Source organism: Neomonachus schauinslandi, chromosome 13 (assembly GCF_002201575.2).
Source record: "Neomonachus schauinslandi chromosome 13, ASM220157v2, whole genome shotgun sequence".
NCBI classification, from domain to species: domain Eukaryota; kingdom Metazoa; phylum Chordata; class Mammalia; order Carnivora; family Phocidae; genus Neomonachus; species Neomonachus schauinslandi.
Window position 1 is genome coordinate 29,005,418 of NC_058415.1, and position 20,088 is coordinate 29,025,505.

Here is a 20,088-nt window from a genome sequence, read left to right on the forward strand (position 1 = left end):
TTATGTCGATATATTCAACAAGGTTCATTTTTTTTCTTAAGCTACAATTGGTTTGTAATGTTATATTAACTTCAGCTTCATATACACACCATGATTTTATCTTTGTATACACTACAGTAAGTCTAGTTACTATGCATCACCGTATCATTGCTCTGTTTACCCATTTCATCCACCCCATAACCAACTGCCGTTCTGATAACCCTAATCTATTCTCCATATCTGGAGTTTTTGTTTTGTTTCTTGTTTCATTTTTTAGATTCCATATATAAATAAAGTCATAAACTTGTCTTTCTCTGACTTATTTCATTAGCATAATACCCTCAGATCCATCCATGTTGTTGCAAATGGCATGCTTTCATTCTTTTTTATGGCTGAGCGGTATTCCATTGTCTATATACCACATCTTCTTTTTCCATTCATCTACTGATGAATATTCTTGTTGTTTCCATATCTTGGCTACTGTAAATAATAACTGCAATGAACACGGTATGCAATATATGTTTCTTAATTAGTGTTTTCATCTTCAAATAAATACCAAGAAGTGGAACAGCTGGATCATATGGTAGTTCTATTTCTAATTTTATAAGGAAGCTCCATACTGTTTTGTTTAGTGGCTGCACCTATTTACATTCCCACCAGCTGTGCACAAGGGTTCCCTTTTCTCCGCATTCTCTCAAACTTTTTTTTTAATAATAGCCACTCTAACAGGTGTGAAGTAATATACCACTGTGGTTTTAATTTGCATTTCCTTGATGGTGATGTAGAACATCTTTTCATGAGCTTCTTGGCCACTTATATATTTTCTTTGGAAATATGTCTGTTCAGATACACTGCCCATTTTTCAATGAAAATGTTCGGCTTCTTTGCCATTGACTTGCTTGAGTTCTGTATATATTTTGGATGTTAACCCCCTAAGAGATGTATGATTTGCAAATATTTTCTCTCATTCAGTAGGTTGCCTTTTCATTTTGATGGTTTCTTTTGCTGTGCAGAAGCTTTTCAGTTTGATGTACTCCCGTCTGTTCATTTTTGCTTTTGAAATCAAATCCAAAAATTAAATGTCAAGACCAATGTCAAGGAACTTACCATCTATGTTTTCTCCTTGGAGTTTTATGATTTCAGGTCTTACATTCAAGCCTTTAATCCATTTTTTTTAAAGATTTTATTTATTTATTTGAGACAGAGAGAATGAGAGACAGAGAGCATGAGAGGGAGGAGGGTCAGAGGGAGAAGCAGACTCCCCACCGAGCAGGGAGCCCGATGCAGGACTCGATCCCGGGACTCCAGGATCATGACCTGAGCCAAGGCAGTCGCTTAACCAACTGAGCCACCCAGGCGCCCCGCCTTTAATCCATTTTGAGTTAATTTTTGTGTACGGTATACGATAGTGCTCTAGTTTCGTTCTTTTGCATGTGGCTGTCCAGTTTTACCAACACCATTTTTGAAGAGACTTTCCCCATTGCAATGCTTGGCTCCTTTTCAGAAATTAATTGACCATAGGTGTGTAGGTTTAATCTGGGCTATTCTGTTCCATCAATGTCTGTTTTTATGTCAATAACATATGTTTTGACTACCATAGCTTTGTAGTACAGTTTGAAATCAGAAAGCATGATACCTCCAGCTTTGTTGTTCTTTCTCAAGATTGCTTTGGCTATTCAGGGTCTTTTGTGGTTCCACACAAATCTTTAAATTATTTGTTCTATTTCTGTGAAAAATATTGAAACGTTTTTGATAGGGACTGCACTGAATCTAGAGATTCCTTTGGGTAGTATGGACATTTTAAACAATATTAATTCTTCTAATCCATGAGCATGGAATATCTTCCCCTTATTTGTATCTTCCTCAATTTCTTTCATCAAGGTCTTATAGTTTACAGTGTACAGATCTTTCACCTTCTTGGTTAAATTTATTCATAGGTAGGGGCACCTTGGTGGCTCAATTAGTTAAGTGTCTGAGTCTTGATTTTAGCTCAGGTCATGATCTCAGGGTCCTGAGTTCGAGCCCCATGTCCGGTTCCACGCTCAACAGGGAATCTGCTTAAGGATTCTCTCTCTCCCTCTCCCTCTGCCCTTCCCCCTGCTTGCATGCTCCCCTCTCTCTAAAATAAATAAATCTTTTAAAAAATTTATTCATGTTTTATTCTTTTATTTACAATTATAAATGGGGTTTCTTCTCTTTCTGATACTTCATTACTCATGTATAGAAATGCAACAGATTTCTGCATATTGATTTTGTAACATGCAATTTTCCTGAATTCATTTACTAGTTCTAACAGTTATTTAAATGAGTCTTGCTGTTTTTTTTAAATCCATTTAGCCACTCTAGGCCTTTTGATTGGAGAATTTAATCCATCTACTTTTAAGTTAATTATTGATAAGTATGCACTTATTGCCATTTGTTAATTGTTTTCTGGCTGTTTTTTGTAGTTTCTCTCTTTTCCTTTCTTATTCTCTTCCCTTGTGGTTTGATCACTTTCCGTAGTGTTATATTTACATTCATTTCTCGTTATCTTTTGTACATGTATTAACAGGTTTTTGCTTTCTGGATACCCTGAAGTTCACATATAACAGCCTACATATATAACAGTCTATTTTATGTTGGTAGCAACTTAAGTTTGAAGGCATGCTAAAAACTCTCATTTTCACTATCCCCCCCGCAAACATTTTATGTTTTGATATCTTCTTTTACAACTCTTTATTTTGTGTATCCAACATTTATTCATGATAAGAACTCTCAACAATATAGGAAGGAAAGTTCCTCAACCTGATAAAGACCATTAAGGAAAAACTTAATATCTAACATCATACCTACTGGTAAAATATTAGATGCTTTTCCCTTAAGATCAGAAACAAATCAAGAATGTCCACTCTCCCCACTTCCATTCAGCAATGTACTGGAAGTTTTAGGCCAAAAAAAAAAGGGGCACCCAAATGCAAAGGGAAAAATAAAATTGTCTACATTGACAGATGACATGAGTGTATGCAGAAAATTCTAAGGAATTCACAAAAAACCTGCCTGAAGTAATAAACAAGGTTGCATGATACTAGGTCAATATACAAAAAAAAAAAACAAGTGTATTTGTATTTTCATATACTGGCAATGAGCAATCCAAAATTGAAATATGAAAAACAATTCTACTCACAATAGCATCAAAAAGGAAACACTAAGAAATAAAACTAACAAAAGAAGAGCAAGACTTGTACAATGATAATTACAAAAAAATGCTCAAAGAAATTAAAGATCTAAACAAATGAAAAGACATTCCATATTCATGTTATTACATTTCTCCCCCAAAAGGGATCTACAGAGTCAATGCAATTTCTATCAAAATCAGCAGGCTTTTTGGGGAAAAAAAATGACAAGATGATACCAAAACTTAACATGGAAATGTAAGGAACCCAGAATAGCCAAAATAATGTGAAAAAGAACAAAAACAATGGAAGACTTTTATTACCCAATTTCAAAATTTACTACAAAGCTACCATAATTAAGACAGTGTGGTGCTGGTATATAAACAGGCATGCAGATCACTGAAACAGAAATGAGAGTCTAGGAATAATTAATGGTCAACTGATTTTTTTTAAGATTTTATTTATTTACTTGAGAGAAACTGAGAGCTTGCGTGCATATGTGGGGTGAGGGGTAGAGGGAGAAGGAGAGAGTCTCAAACAGACTCTGTACTGAGTATGGAGACTGACAAAGGTCTTGATTTCATGACCCTGAGATCCTGACCTGAGCTGAAACCAAGAGCTAGACACAACCAACTGAGCCATCCAGGTACCCATACAGCAAATTGATTTTTGATAAAAGTGGGGGAAGGTTTTTTTCAACAAATAGTGCTAGCATAACTGGATATACATGTACAAAAAAGATGAATTTGGATCCCTATCTCATACCATACACAAAAGTTTATGGAAATTAATCATAAACCTAAGATATGATCCAAAAAAAGAAAAAAAATTGATAAAATGGACTTCCTCAAAATTAAAACTTTTGCACTTCAAAAGATACCATGAAGAGAATGAAAAGACAAGTAACAGAATGAGAGAAATTATTTGCAAAACATGTGTCTGATAATGGGCTTCTACTGAGATATACAAAGAATGCTTACAACCCAATAATAAGACAATCAACTGTGAAAATGTGTTAAGGAAACCTAAGTTAAAATTGGAACGAGGAAGCCATGAAAGGAGGGCTCTCACATAGACCCATTTATTGCAGCTGAACTCTCACAGTCTTCCAACAAACTTTATTCAAAACTACCCCTCCAAATTCCTCCTTTCCTCTACAAAAGGATCCTCCCCTCCATTGTTCTCAGGATTTGCCTATGGTTCACCATAGTTTCCTTCTCTTGAACTGCAATTCCTCTGCTATTTCCAAATAAACTTGATTTTGCTGGCTGATCACTTACATTTTTAAAAAGGTTGACATTTCATGGTGTCAGAAGTGGGATCCGAAGGCAATGAACCCTAGAGGAACTAATGACCCCTAGAGCCACATGTGGCACCCACCACTTGTACCCCTCATACTCTCTGCTTGAGTTGTCTTCTTCCTTTCAGTTTGATAAGTCTTCTCTCAAATTCAAGCTCCCTCCTTTTGGTTGAGCTCTCCAATTTTATTGGTGATCCGTTTTCTTGAAGGTATAGTCCTTTTAGTGATACTCATTTATATTCTGAACCTCTGGTTTTGAAGTATGAGAAGATCCCAATCCTCTAAATTCTCTCAAGAGGGTCCTCCTTCTGGGATCCCAGTTTTATGTTCAAAAACTACAGTCCCTCCTCTTGTGCATCCTTAACTAAGTAGGACAACTTACAGATAACTTACAACTCAAATGCCCAAAGATAACTTACAACTCCAATGCCCAAAGATAACTTACAACTCCAATGGCCATCATGGGGAACCTTCAATCACCCAAACTCATATTTTTCAGAACCAAATTAGAAGACCATAGCTCCGAAATTAAACAGACTAAATGGGATCCCTATCTTAATTGGTACCTGGAGGCTTCCAAATGTATCCAAGATTTTAAAATAATCTCTTTACAAAATATCATTTCCAAATTACCTGAGGTGAACAATTGAAAGAAGACCCAAAAAAGCGCCTCTTTCCCCCTCCCTTGTGCTCTTTGTCTCTGCTGCCAGCTTCTTTTCCTCCTGCACCACCCCCATCTTCTTTATACTCTCCACTTTCTCATTTTGATCCCCTCACTAAACTTTTCTTTTTCTCAAAATCTCTCACTTCCTGCTCCCCTGAACCTATTAAAACCTGCCCCTTTAAAATCAGACCCTCTGTCAATCCAAATGCTAAACCCTTAATTTCTTATGTTACCTGGACTAAAGTTGAATTACAAGCCATAGTCAAAGATTTTCCCAAGTAACTGAAGATCCCCATAGATTTGCTGAGAAATTTAGTATAGTCATTCAAACTTATCAGCCTGGTTTCTCTGGTTTATACCATATGCTTGTTAGGGAAGGCCAGGCCCAACTACCAAATGGAATGATCCCAAGAAGCCTAGAATTACAACATGGGTACAAAGAAACCCTTGCTGCCATATATATGATCAGGCTTGGGGAATTGCCAACTGACTCCTTTTGGTAATTCTCAGGGCTTTCCCAAAGCCAGCTGATTGGAATATGATTCAGGCTTGTACCCAGAAGCCCAATGAGCCCATGCATGATTATTAGAGCCAGCTCCAAATTATCTTTAAAGAAAATTCTGGTCTTGCTTTGGATATTGAGTCCACCTGGATAGCGGTTAACTCTATGTTCATTAACAGGCTGAACTGGGATTTTTTTATTCTAGTTAAAAGGACCAGGATGGAATGAAAAAGTATCTCTACTGCAGATTGAGCTGATTTAGCAAACAAGGTCACCTACATCTTAGATGATTCAAATAAAAGAAAGACCCATAAACCCCTTCATTTGAACTCCAACAAATGAAGGATCCTAAATAAAACCCAAACCGTCCTGGTCTCTGCCATTATTGCAAAAAGCCAAAATATTGGAAGAAAGACTGCTACAAGCCTAAGTGCTCCAGGCACCTTCAGCCCTCTATCCAGCCAATGTTCTAATCCCCAGTGATGGAACTCCAAACTCCAGGGACTATTCCAGTCCTTTCCCTTAATTGACCTGGAGAAACCACTCTCCAGATGGGGAATGAATCTCTCTGTACCTACTGATATTAAAGCTACACTCCTCAGTGCTCAACTCCACTGCCATTAAACAGCCGCTGCGTCAGAGTACTAAAACAGTTCAAATAGCGGGAGTCTCTAATAAATCTCAACAGGTTCCTATCTCTAAACCTATACCTTTTTGCTTAGGCCTTTAGAGATACCCAACCTTTTCTCCTTAGTTTCTCTGACCTTATTTATTTATTGGGCCAAGATTTCTTAGAAAAATATCATGCTGGGATTTTTCTTCCAAAAGGTGGAAATAATTCTAGAATTTGACAGCAGGAACCGAAATAGCTAACTAGATAAGTCAAATGACCCTTCAATATCTCTTACTTGCTCCATCTCTGATATCAATATATCTATTCCAAGGACACTAATCATTTGTCTCTAATGGATCAGCTACCATCCTCTCCATGGCAAAATCCCCAACTGATATTTACAGAATCCACAGTGCATCTCCTGTTAAAGATCCAAACAGATTCTTCAAAATCTCTCCCCAGAATTAACCAATACCCTAATAAACAGAGGCCCTTCAAGGCATTAAGCCAATAACAGAAGGCTATAAGACTCAGGGCCTCATTATCCCCTGCACCAGGCACTGCAACACCATTCTACCTGTGAAGAAACCAAATGGCCATGGATGGAGGCTCATCAAGACCTCCAAGCCATAAACAATATTGTCATCACTTTGCCACTCTGTTGTCCCCAATCCCACCTTATTTGCTTCCATCCCTACTGAGAGCAAATTTTCTTCCATGATTGATTTATGTAGTGTTTTCTTCAGTATCCCAGTAAATAAAACTAGTAAATATCTTTTTGCCTTTACTTGGGAAGAACAGCAATATACCTGGACAGTAATGCCCCAGAGTTTCATGGAAAGCCCTTTTTTCTTACCAGCTTTAAAGACTGACCCAGATGATATCAAGTTCCCTGGAGACTCCACTTAAATATGTGGATGACTTACTTCTCCGCTCCTCTTCCCAAGCCTCCTCACAAGAAGATAGCATCCATCTGCTAAAACTCCAAGCCAAAAAGGGATAGAAAGTCTCTTTAAAAAAATTAAAATTTGTTCAAACTTAAATTTGATACTTAGGACATTTAACCTTAGAACAAGGACTGCATCTAAGATCACACAGGCTTCATGGCACCCTGAACTTCTCAAAGCCCAAAACCAAACATCAGCTGTAAGGTTTTCTCAGGTTGGCAGTCTACTGTTGCAACTGGATCCCCAACTTTTCCCTTATGGCCCAACCCTTATAAACCTTGTTTAAAAACATCTAAACCTAGGAAGATTGAGATGACATGATTTTTCAAATCTTAAAAGATTTGGTTTAATAACCATCCCCTGGCCCTTGGACACCCCAATTATCAACTCCCTTTCTTTGTTGTATATGAAAAAGGGAATGCCCTTGGGGTACTCACCCAAAAACAAAAGGATCACCACCAACCCACAGGATATTATAGAAAACAACTAAATCCTGTAGCCCAGGGATATCCCCGTTCCTCATAGCTATACCTGCTGCTGCCCTTCTTGTAAAGGCCACTGAGGGAATAATCATGGGATCCCCTTTAACCATCTTTGTGCCACATGTTGTCAAAGCTCTTCTTAACTCTCATCATACTCAACATCTTTCATTAAGCCATTTCACTTCCTATGAAATCATCATGTTAACTGCCCCTTAGATCACTCTTGTTCACTATAGTTACCTTAATCCTGCTAATCTTCTCCCCTCCTCTACTGATGAAAGCCCCAACAACTGCTAAATACTAACAAATCACCTTCCAACCCACATGATGATTTACAGAAAACTTCAGATAACACTGACTTTTCATGGTTCACCGATGGATCTTATTTGAAAGATGAAAACAGTAAATATTGTGCTGAGTATGCAATATCAACTTTTGAAATAACTGAAGCAGCACCTTTGCCTTTGGCTATTTCAGCCCGTCAAGGCAAATTATATGCACTCTTTAGGCCTGTATCCTAGACAAGGGCAAAACTGCAACATTTGCACTGAGGGTAGACATGTCTTTGGAGTGGCTCACGATTTTGGAATGTTATATAAACAACGTGGCTTTTTTACTTCCAGCAGAGATAAAATTAAAAACGGGCCTTACCTTCAGTAATTATTGGATGCCATATTCTTACCTGCTGCTTTGGCTATTATTAAGGTCCAGGGGGCATTCTAAGCTTGACTCTCTGAAAGGTAAAGGAAATCACCTCACTGACATTTCCCAAAAAATGCTACCCTCAAAGGGTCCAAAAGTCAAACCTCTGTTATGGTCCAAAGGAACTCACCTCCAGAGGGTAGCCTGGAGAAATTGACGAGAGACACCAACAATCAGCAGCAGAAAAGGAAAAACAATATTGGCAATCAAACGGTGGCTGGTATGATAAAAAGAGAAACTTGTGTTTTGGGCCAAACAAAAACTCAGCCCCACCAGAAATTCTGTAATTCTATTTTCTTATTCCCTTTTTAAATTAACATACAATAGGGGCTCCTGAGTGGCTCAGTCGGTTAAGTGACTGCCTTTGACTCAGGTCATGATCCTGGAGGCCCCAAATCAAGCCCCACATCGGCTCCCTGCTCTGCGGGGAGTCTGCTTCTCCCTCTGACCCTCCCCCCCTCATGTGCTCTCTCTCTCATTCTCTCTCTCTCAAATAAATAAAATCTTAAAAATAAATAATTCATTAACATACAATAAACATACGTTATATTAGTTTCAGGTGTATAATACAATGATTCAACACTACTATACATTGTTCAATATTCATCAAGATAAGTGTACCTCTTAATTCCCTTAATTTATTTCACTCATCCGTTCATTCACCTCCCCTCTGGTAACCACCAGTTTGTTCTCTGTATTTCTCTTGGTTTTTTGTCTTTTTTCTTTGTTCATTTGTTTTTGTTTTGTTTCTTAAATTCCATGTAAGAGTAAAATCATATGGTATGTCTTTTCCTGCCTGACTTGTTTCACTCAACATTACACCCTTTAGGTACATCCATGTTGCTGCAAATGGAAAGATCTCTTCTTTATGGCTGATTAATATTCCTGTGTGTGTGTGTGTGTGTGTGTGTGTGTGTGTGTGTACACCTTCATCCATTCATCTATCAATGGACATGGGTTGTTTCCATATCTTGGCTATTGTAAATAATGCTGCAATAAACATAGGGTGCATATATCTTTTCAAAATACATATGTTTTCATTTTCTTTGGGTAAATAGCAGTAGTGGGATTACTGAATCATTCGATAATTCTATTTCTAATATTTTGAGGAAACTCCATACTGTTTTTCACAATGGTTACACGAATCTGCATACCCACCAACAGCGCACAAGGGTTCCTTTTCCTCCACATCCTCATGAACAATTGTTATTTCCTGTCTTTTTAATTTTATCCATTCTGACAGGTGTGAGGTGATATCCCATGATGGGTTTGATTTGCATTTCTTTGATGGCTAGTGATGTTGAGCATCTTTTCATATGTCTGTTGGCCACCTGTATGTCTTCTTTGGAGGAATGTCTATTCAGGTCCTCTGCCCATTTTTCATTGGATTTTTTTTGGAGTTGAATTGTATAAGCTCTATATATAGTTCAGATATTAACCCTTTATTGCATATGCCATTTGCAAATACCTTCTCCCATTTAGTAGGTTGCCTTTTTGTTTTGTTGATGGTTTCCTTCACTGTGCAAAAGCCTTTTATTTTGATGTAATCCCAATAGTTTATTTTTGCTTTTGTTTCCCTTGCCTCAGGAGACATATCTAGAAAAATATTTCTATGGCCAATGTCAAAGAAATTACTGCCTGTTTTCTTCTAGGAATTTTATGGTTTCAGGTCTCACATTTAGGTCTTTAATCCATTTTGAGTTTATTTTTAAAGTTTCCATTATTGACCACTGTACATGCACTCAACCAGTGGTCTATGGATAAAACGACAGGTTTCTGAATCAATACTGTTATGGAAAGGTGAGAAACCAAGCGACACTCAGAGAAGTAGGAGAACCTGGGTTTATTTTACGTTGGTGGACCCAGACGAGCTCGCACTCAAAATTCTGGGCCCCAGGTAGCGGGGTTACAGAGCTTTTATAGGGCAGTGCAGGGAGTCAGGTACCAAGGGCTGTGCTGACTGCCGGTAGGAGAGTTTAAATTGGCAGGGAGGGGGGTGCTTTTTAGGCGGGAACAGTAGTTAGGGCAGTGCAGGAAGCTTGTGGCGGGAAGCCTGTCTAAAGCAGAAATGGCTGGTTATCTCTTGCTCAAGCGGGGCTTCTGGTTATCTCCTAGTATTGCTAGTAACTTTCCACCTTCTGGGGCCTGCCAGCCTGGGTCTGCTCTGGATAATTTTCCTCTTCAATACTAGTGGGGAAATACTAACAAAGCCACAAAAAAGGCCTACTGTGATTGCCCCAATTGCCCAAAATACAATCCAGGAAAACCTATCCTCACTGCTCCTGGGCACTTTAAATTGCCTAATGAACCATTCGAGGTTTGGAAAATGGACTTTATTCAGCTACCCCCATCTCATGGGTACAAATATGTCTTGGCAATGATTCATGTCCTCCCACTGGGTCAAAACCTTTCCATGTAGACAAGCTACTTTGCTCTTCAGTAGCTAAAATACTACTGGGGGGAAAAAAAATCATCCCTACCTGAGGAACCCCTCTTAAGCCCTACAGTGACTAAGAAACTCACTTTATTGGGTCAAATATTATGGTGAGTCTGTGATGTCTGGCCAGTTCTGTAGCATTTTCACTGTTACTTATCATCCTTCACATCTTTCACTTACTATCCTCGGTCTTCAGGACTAAGTGAACAAACCAGCAACACTAAAAAAAACTCAACTGGCAAAATTTGTGGAAAACTTCCAAATACCCTGGCCAAAAGAACTGCCTTAGTCCTTCCTAATCTCAGATCCACCCCCTTTGGAACCCACAAGTTCTCACCTTTGAGATAATTATTGAGTGCCCTATGCATCTAGCTTCGACATTTTTTGACCCACACCTAATAAAAGGAGATATATTTCAGTATCGCAAAGGTCTAATTACATCCCTTGAAAACAATAATGCGCTAACAGAGCAATCTTTTCACAACATGTTCCCAGGAGATGAAGACCCCCAAACACCACACCCTGTAACCTGGGGATTTCATTTATTAGAAAGGACATCTCCAAAAAGACTCTCTTCAACCACACTAGAAAGGTAATTACGACCAATTCTTGTGCCAGCAAACTCCATGGAGTTGACTCCTGGATCCATGTGTCTCATCTAAAGAAAGCCTCAAACCCTGACTAAACCTGCACACCAAATGGTGACCTAAAATTAAGGATTTCCAGGAACTGAAGCCAACAACAGTCGAAGCAGAGTTTTCCCAACATGATGAGGGTAGACCTGTACATTCTCCCCTTTCTGCTTCTGCAGAAGGGCCCACAGCAACCACCTGGCCACCCACCTCAAAATACCCATAAGCCCTAACTGACCAAAGGGCTACTTACAATCAGGCACAGTTACCAAAAAAGGGAATATTCCATGTCCCCATACCTCCTCTCCTCCCACCTTTAAAAACAGCCCCCACCCACTACCTCGTGGCAGACAGTCTCTCCTTTGCTGTCTTGCCCGCTGCTCCCTCGCGGTGTATTAAATAAACTTCTAACGCCTCTGTTCTCCCTCCTTTCATGGTCCAAACTGGTGGCTTCCACCCCATCAAGTCACCCCACATTTTAGGCCCCCATACGATTGGGAGAGACACCATATATTTCCTGGTTCCTGGCAAAAGGGGAAAACATTTCCCACTGTTGGATGTCATCAGAAACCTGGATCTGTCCATGACAGCTGTGAACCTTTAGTCTTCCCTGTAGCCAACTTTTCCTTCATCTCCAATGCAACCACTAACTAGACCCTCACCCTTCAGGGTCTTTCTTTTTTTTTTTTCAAACAACCTTTTTTAAAATTCAAATTTTAAAATCCAATTAATTAACATATAACGTATTACTGGTTTGTAGGTAGAGGTCAGTGATTCATCAGTCTTATATAATACCTAGTGCTCATTACATCACCCAGCTACCCAATCCCCCCATAAGAGACTCTTAATCACAAGAAACAAACTGAGGGTTGCTGGAGGGGGAGAGAGGAGAGGGTGTTTCTTTCTGAGTCAAACTTCTACAACCAGGTTTTCCCCATACCTTGCTTTGACCTGTCCCCTGTCATAACTCTCAATGCAACTAATTACACCCATTGCACTTATACAGTTCTCCCTTCTTACTACTACCTCACGTTTGCTTGCTGTAGCAAAATAACCCCCTTCTATACAGCCTTCAAGAACCAAGTCCACAGAACAAGACCGTTTCTCCCTAATTATTCCCTAAATACCAGTGACCCTAGGCTCAAAAGGGCCAACTGAATAATCTCAATTAACACCATTATTAATAATCAAACCATAGTAGGAGTCTTATGTGCACTACGTGGTTTTATCTTTGTCTGTGGTGAATCACTGGGCCTATGAATGTTTAGACCACGGGGGGGGGGGGGGGGGAAGCCAATGCATACTAGGATTTCTAACTGTCCCCAGGGACATCCACAATAAATCTGAAGCCTCGCATAGGTTTTCCCCATTAAAACTTCACTGCCACATTAAAAGGTAACTCCCAGGAGGCATATGTGACTTTGGATTTGCCCCATCAGAAGGGTACTTTACCCCTTTTGTGGACTTCCATGACAATGAACGAATGATTAGACATCTTCCTCTGGAACTGGGAAAACTTGCCAAACCCAGTCCTAAGGCAATAGCAGCCCAACAACAAACACTTGGTCACTGGCTAAAGTATAGGCAGGCATACCTTGTTTGTGCTTCACAGATACTGCATTTTTTTTTTCCCCACAAACTGAAGGTTTGTGGCAACCCGGTGTCAAACAAGTCTATTAGTGCCATTTTTCCAAAAGCATTTGCTCACTTTGTATCTGTGTCACATTTTAGTAATTCTCACACTATTTTAAACTTACTATTATATTTGTTACAGTGATCTGTGATCAGTGATTATAACTTGCTGAAAGTTCAGATTGGTTAGCATTTCTTAGTAATATTGTTTAATTAAGATATGTATTTTTTTAGACATAATGCTATCATACACCTAATAGACTACAGTATAGTGTAAACATAACTTTTATATGCACTCGGAAACCAAAACATCCATCTGACTTGCCTTATTGCAATATTTACTTTACTGTAATATTCGCTTTATTACAGTGTTCTGGAACTGAACCCACAATATCTTTTGAGTTTGCATATAGCCTTTGATTACCTACTTGCTGAACCAGGAAGCATTTATGCAATAGCAAACACCATCTGTTGCACTTGGATAAATCCTCCAGAGTAGAAACCCAATCACATAAAATTACGGAACAAGTACATTAGCTACAATAAATTCCATCTGAAGATCTAGGGTCCTTCGCTCTCTTTAGCCAGTCACTTTAGGGTTTGGGCTCCTGGTTCAGACTATTATATAAACTGGTGTCATTATTCTGCTCTTCATATCATTCTGTATAATCGTTTTTAAGCTTTGTACCTGTTGCCTGTCAAAACCTTGTAGAAAGGACATATCCAACAGGATGATGCGGCAGCCTCAACACTTCAAAATATTTCCAATGCTTATAACCTTGATAAGATACAGACTTTGAATGAATACCTGAGAGTTCTCTCTCCCACTGTTTCTTGTTACTCAAATGTGGCTTCAGTGGTTTCCAATCTGTGCACCTCCCTCTGATGTGGGACATGACATACAGGAAAGATCCTTCCTGGCACCAAAGGACAAAAACAATTCTAACAAGGAACAGATGGCTCAACTTTTGGTCAGTGATGCTAAGAAAGGTTTGAAAAGGTGTTAAGGAAACGTAACTCAAAATTGGAATTTTGGAAACCATGAAGAGATGATTCACACACATAGCACTTGTCCAAGCTTGCATGGTCCAGCAGTAAGAAGGAAGGTTTGCTCTCCGCCCAGGAACAACAAGCTGCCCTCACCTACAGCCAACGAGAAGCTGCCACCACTTCAAATTCTCATTTTCTTCCAATGAACTTTTGTTCAAAACAGACCCTCCCAAACTTCCTCCTTTCCTCTATAAAAGGACACACCTACTCTGCTCTCAGGACTTGCCTATGGTTCACCATAGTTTGCTTGTCTTGAATTGCAGTTCCTCTGCTGTTGCCAAATAAACCTGATTTTGCTGCCTGAATCACCTACCTTTTACTTTTAAAAGGTTGACATACCCAATTGAAAATGGACAAAAGGTTTCAATAAATATTTCAAAAGTGACATAGAAATTGCTAATATGCACATGCAAATATATTCAACATCATTGACCAATAGGGAAATACAAATTAAAACCATAATGAGATACTACTTTCACACCCACTAGGATGGCTACTTCAAAAAGACACAATTAACAAATGAAGTTCTGGAAAAATTAAAACCCATATACATTGCTAGGAACTTGCATGTGCAAACTTGTTAGGGTGGTATAATATGGTACAGCCACACTGGAAAAGTCTGGCAGTTTCTTAAAAAGTTAAACATGAACTTATTATACAACCCAGCAATTCCATTCGTAAGTATCTATCCAAGAAAAATGAAAACATATGTCCAAAGACTTGCACATGAATGCCCACAGCAGCATTATTTGTAATAGCCAAAAAAGAAGTAACGCAAGTGATGAACAGATAAACAAAATATGGCATATCCATACAATAGGATGCTATTCAGCAATAAACAGGAACTATTGATACATGCTACAAAATGGATAAATCTCAAAAACATCATGCTAAGTGAAAGAAGCCAGAGATAAGACAGTACTTATTTTATGAATCCATTTATATGAAATGCCCAAAGGCTAACCTATAGAGACAGAAAGCAAATCAGTGGTTGCCTGATTGCCTAGCTGAAAGCCACAGCTAGGATCAACTAGGAACTTGCATGTGCAAACTTGTTAGGGTGGTATAAATGTTCTAAAAATGAATTGTAGTAATCACCGCACAATTCCAAAAACTTAAATTTACTAAAAATCACTTAATTCTTTAGAAAACAGAGTACACAATGTCAAAAAGGTGATTTCCACATGAACTCTGCCTCCCTATAACTAGAGAAGGGTACCAGGAAGATTACAGATGTTCCTATTTCAGAGATCTCAATAGGGAAATGATTTCTACATACCCAGCAGAACTAATGAAGAGCCTAAGAGAACGAACCCCAGTTAACATTGCAAGGTCTCTTCCAAAAAAAAAAAAGGTATTTAGTAGAAAATGAAATGCTCAAGATCTGTAGTGTTCTCTAACTTTTCTGATAAATTTTTAAGTTTTTTCCTTCTCTATTTCTACTACATTTTTATTGAAACACTGTAAACTCAATGTACTTCTCCCATAGGTGTTCCTTCATATTAAAGTCAGGATCCATAAACAAGAACAGAGAATATACATACCCCAACCTAAAATTTTATAAATCCATTTGGTACTGATTTCCAGCCTGATTTGAGGCTCCACCACTACCAACTTGGAACTGCCACACCATGTGTGATTTTTCTGGCTCTCTCTGTGGCCTAGGTAATCAATCCAACTTTCTACTGGCCAGGCTGGCCTCCTTGTAGCTGGTTTTCATAAATACAAAATTTGTATAATTGTTACTGGAACTACTTGCTGAAATATGGAACTGGTTTAAAATACCATTTATTTTAAAATGTACATGCACAGTTTCACATACATGCAGCAACAAAGCTTCCACACCCAGCCAATCAATCAAGTTAATGCCTTTTTTTTAGAGAACAAAAAATTCCAATATAGTTTGCCTTCCTTTTCTGGAACCTCAGTAAATGTTTTTCAAGAAATCAAGAGGAATATGACTGAATAATGAAAAAGATTAATTAAAATGTAATATATACTAAAGTATAATTAGTCCAATTCTAAATAAGCAGGACCTAACTTTAACCCTGGGGAAAGAGGCCTCTAATAGAACTAGGAAGAGCAAATTCTGTTTTGATTCAGTCTTTCTTGTATATGCATATGAATGCTTCTTTCCCTGTGAATCTGGCACAGTCCATTATATTGAAACATCAGTTTGATTTAAGTTTAATGGATAAAGTCACAATGAACGTGTTTTCTATCTAAACTTATGTAATAAATGATCCCAACACATGGTATGAATTCTATCATTTGTAACAACCTTTCCTCCCCTCTTTAAGGGAATAATGAGAAAAGGTTCTGAGCTGCACATCACTGAAGGTGAGTGACATTCATAAATGGCTGAAGTTGGGTGGCCCAAAAGTGCCCTGCTCACGTGATAAATGGTAAGTCAATCACATCACAGTTAAGATGCACTAAATGGACAGGTTATAATGAAACCGGGAGCCAAGGAGCTTTCCAACAGTTTCAGATTAGGATAAAACCACTGGCACATACAGGTCTTTGCCGGAAAATTCCTCGGCCTCTTTCCTTAAAATTCTGGTCCCAACTCATGTTTCAGTAAGTCCTAATCTTTTCCTCTTCCAGACTTCTAACCGTACAACATAACCACAGAAGGTTCATGGTTGTAAAAGCGCCCACGTAAATACAAAAAAGCAATCCAAGAAACAACATCTCCCAAAAAAATCTCTCAGGGATTTAGACGCGATTTGGCCTAGCGGTCAAAGAAAGAGAGTTGCGGGGACGGTCGCCGATCAGAACCTCCCTCCCCTTGTGCGATGAAAGGCCTGGAGGGCGGGAGGGGTAACAGCCGCGCCCCAGGCTTCTCTAATTGGGCCTCGCCCCCTCCCAGTGCCCTGGAGGCAGGGGGACGGAGAGCAAGCGGCCAGCTGTAAGGGTGATGGGTTAGAAGAGGAGAGCTTTTCACTGCTCCCACGGATCCGGGGTGAAGAAATTCACCTTTGCACCTCTCCTTTTAAGTAGACAGAGCTGCCAGGGTTCAATGAACAAAAAGAACCGAAACGCCCATTCCCAGGTCTCACCGCTCCGAGGGCTCCCTTCCGCGTGACCCCTGCGCCGGCTCCACCCCCGGGCCTGCCCCGCCCCCTGGCCCCGCCCCCTGGCCCACCGACCCGCCCCTCCGCGGGCTGGCGCCACCTCAAGCCTCTACCCACCTCCCCTCCTCAGCCCTAACGCACGGCGGGGGCTCCGCTCACCCACCTAGATGCGCAAAGCGCGGCGAACGTTCTCGCGAGTCTTCCCTCCCTACTCTCCCCCTCCCCACTCCCATCCCTAGGCTGACGCGTCGGCCAGACCCCCAGGGAAGCAGCAGCCTTCGCTCTCGTTCTGCGGCCTCTCTTACCGGGTGGTCTGCGCCAGAGCTGCTTCAGCAGTTTGGGCAGTGGCAGAAAGGACGCCTCCGCCCGGGTTCTGTGGCTTGCAAATTTGGCTTTGCCCCGTACTGGTTTTTTGTTTTGTTTGACTTTTTTTGGAATTTTCCCGCGGTCGCTCGGCAGTGGAGCGGCGCTCGCGCGCTCTAGCCCCGCAGTGCACTCTGGGGCCTGGCGAGCGGTGCCGCGCGCTTCCGCGGCATCGCGGGAAAATGCGAGGAATCTCGCGCTCGCGGGGGGTGGGACGCGGGTCTAGCTCCGGCTCGCCGGAAGTCGGCCCGGCCCGGCCCTCAGCGGCCGGGCGCGCTCCGCGGCCGGTCGGGGAGCTGGGGCTGCCTTACCTTTCCAGGGTCGGTGCTGGAGTCACGGGCGAGAACTAGACAGAGGGAAAGACCCGGGAGGGAGAAACCTGGGGTTTTTAATCAGGTTGTTGCCCAGTGTTGAAAGATTCAGTCCAAAATGCAGAGGACGTAAAATGGAAATCAGTTTTTTAAAAGAAAAATTGAAGCTTTGTCAAGGGGTAAAACCTCTAAACAAGGCCTAGCATATGGTTTGCTAGCTGTGGTCATACACAAAAAAAGGAATCTTTTTTGGGTTAATAATACTTCCTGTCCCCTCCCAATCAACTCTATACAGTGTGAATCGGTTTTAGATAAGTTCAATGAAACCACTTAAATAAAAGCATTTTCTGTAAAGTTCCGTTATTTTAGCTTGTCTTGGTGAATTTTTTTCTTTTTATTCTTTCATTTAGTGCACGGAGGTTTTTCATAGATGTTTAAGTTGTGAAAAGAAAGAATCTGAGGAACTTAACAAGCTTTAGATTTTTTTAAATCATTGCCTCATAATCTTAAAACTACAACTTAATGGGTGCTTTAAAAAAAACTTACTGCAACGCAGTGTATGCATGTAATAAAAATATTCAAACACTCACAGCCTTCTGTGATGAAGGAATACCCATTTTATATAAGAAGAAATTGAATACAGGGATTAGGTTACATCAAGCTTACACAGGTCCTAAGTGACAAACTTAGCATGTAGGTTAGTGGTAGCAACAATCTTTTTTTCATAAAGGGAGATAGGAAAGGAACCCAATCCAGAATTTGAGACAAAATAGGCAGGATCTGCAGCTGTATTAAGGAATCAGGTGTTAAATCCATTCTTGAAAATATTCCCTGCCCACTAAAGAGGTCTATGCTATATTGATGGGTGCATAGTTCATTGTGGGTAAATCCAAAGCAGAGCCTGTGTAGGAAGATACCTGCTTGAGTGACACTCATTATGGCCTCATTGGCCATAAGGAGAAAGTCATTGTGTTTGTGGTGACAAATGTGAGCAAGTTAGTATTTAAGACTTGCTTCTACCAGCAAAGGAAACAAGCTGTTTATTTCCTTAGAGAAAATATCTATTGTGGTACTCAGGTCCCTTTACATATTTGCTGAAAAATTATTTCTGATATTTGTAGCATTAATAATTGAGGTCTCAGGGCACCTGAGTGGCTCAGTTGGTTAAGCATCTGCCTTCCACTCAAGTCATGATCCAGGAGTCCCGGGGATTGAGCCCTGCATAGGGCTCCCTGCTCAGTGGGATGTCTGCTTCTCCCTCTCCCTCTGCTCCTCCCCCCCTCGTGCTCACTCTCTGTTTCAAATAAATAAATAAAATCTTTAATAATAATAATTGAGGTCTTGCCATATTGCAGTTATATGTCTTTTTGATTTAGTGGTTCATAAAGTTTTGCTAAGCTAATTCAACTTTACTGTAGATAAAAGGATGTCATGTTTAGGCCTAGTTTACACCTAAATTGGTAGCATGTACAGTATAAATATATAAATGTAAATTTATGGAGATTTATAGATGCTCATTTTATTTGGCATCCATATGTATGGAACTATCCTAATACTTTAAGCAGTAATGAAATCAACATTTTGTAAAATGCCTGAAAAGTTTCCTGAGAAATACCGAGATAAAAATCCTAGTTTTGGGGTGCCTGGGTGGCTCAGTCAGTTAAGTGTCTGCCTTCGGCTCAGGTCATGATCTCTGGGTCCTGGGATGGAGCCCTGCATCCGGCTCCCTGCTCAGTGGGGAGTCTGCTTCTCCCTCTCCCTCTGCCCCCCTCTGCCCCGCTCATGCTCTCTCTCTCTCAGGTAAATAAAATCTTTAAAAAAAAAAATCCTAGTTTTAATCAGCTTGTAACCCTGAGTATATGTACCTCTAGAAACAGTTTTGGTATAGTACAGAGCCTAATCATACTTAAATAATGTAGCAAAAATGAAAAGCAGCATGTGTAGGTGAAAATTATTTCATTCTCAGAAATAATTAGAATTTATTCTAATGGAATCTATCCATTAGAATCATTATATTCTAGGGGGAAAAACATCACAGGTGAGTGCTATAAAGTACCTGATATCAAATCTTCTTGGTTAGGCGACTGCCTTCAGCTCAGGTCATGATCCTGGAGTCCCGGGATCGAGTCCCACATCGGGCTCCCTGTCCGGCAGGGAGTCTGCTTCTCCCTCTGACCCTCCCCCCTTTCATGCTCTCTCTCTCTCTCTCTCATCCTCTCTCTCTCAAATAAATAAATAAAATCTT

At 40.1% G+C, this 20,088-nt stretch overlaps 1 protein-coding gene across 1 annotated transcript in view; it reads right to left on the reverse strand.

Moving 5' to 3' along the window:
- The window catches only part of FANCC (FA complementation group C), a 281,479-nt gene extending 264,354 nt beyond the window's left edge, over positions 1 to 17,125 (reverse strand). Inside the window, exon 1 of the mRNA XM_044920602.1 lies at positions 17,072 to 17,125. The gene's annotated coding sequence lies outside the window, so the exon portion shown is untranslated. The remainder of the gene's footprint in view (positions 1 to 17,071) is intronic.
- Between the last annotated feature and the right edge of the window lie 2,963 nt (positions 17,126 to 20,088).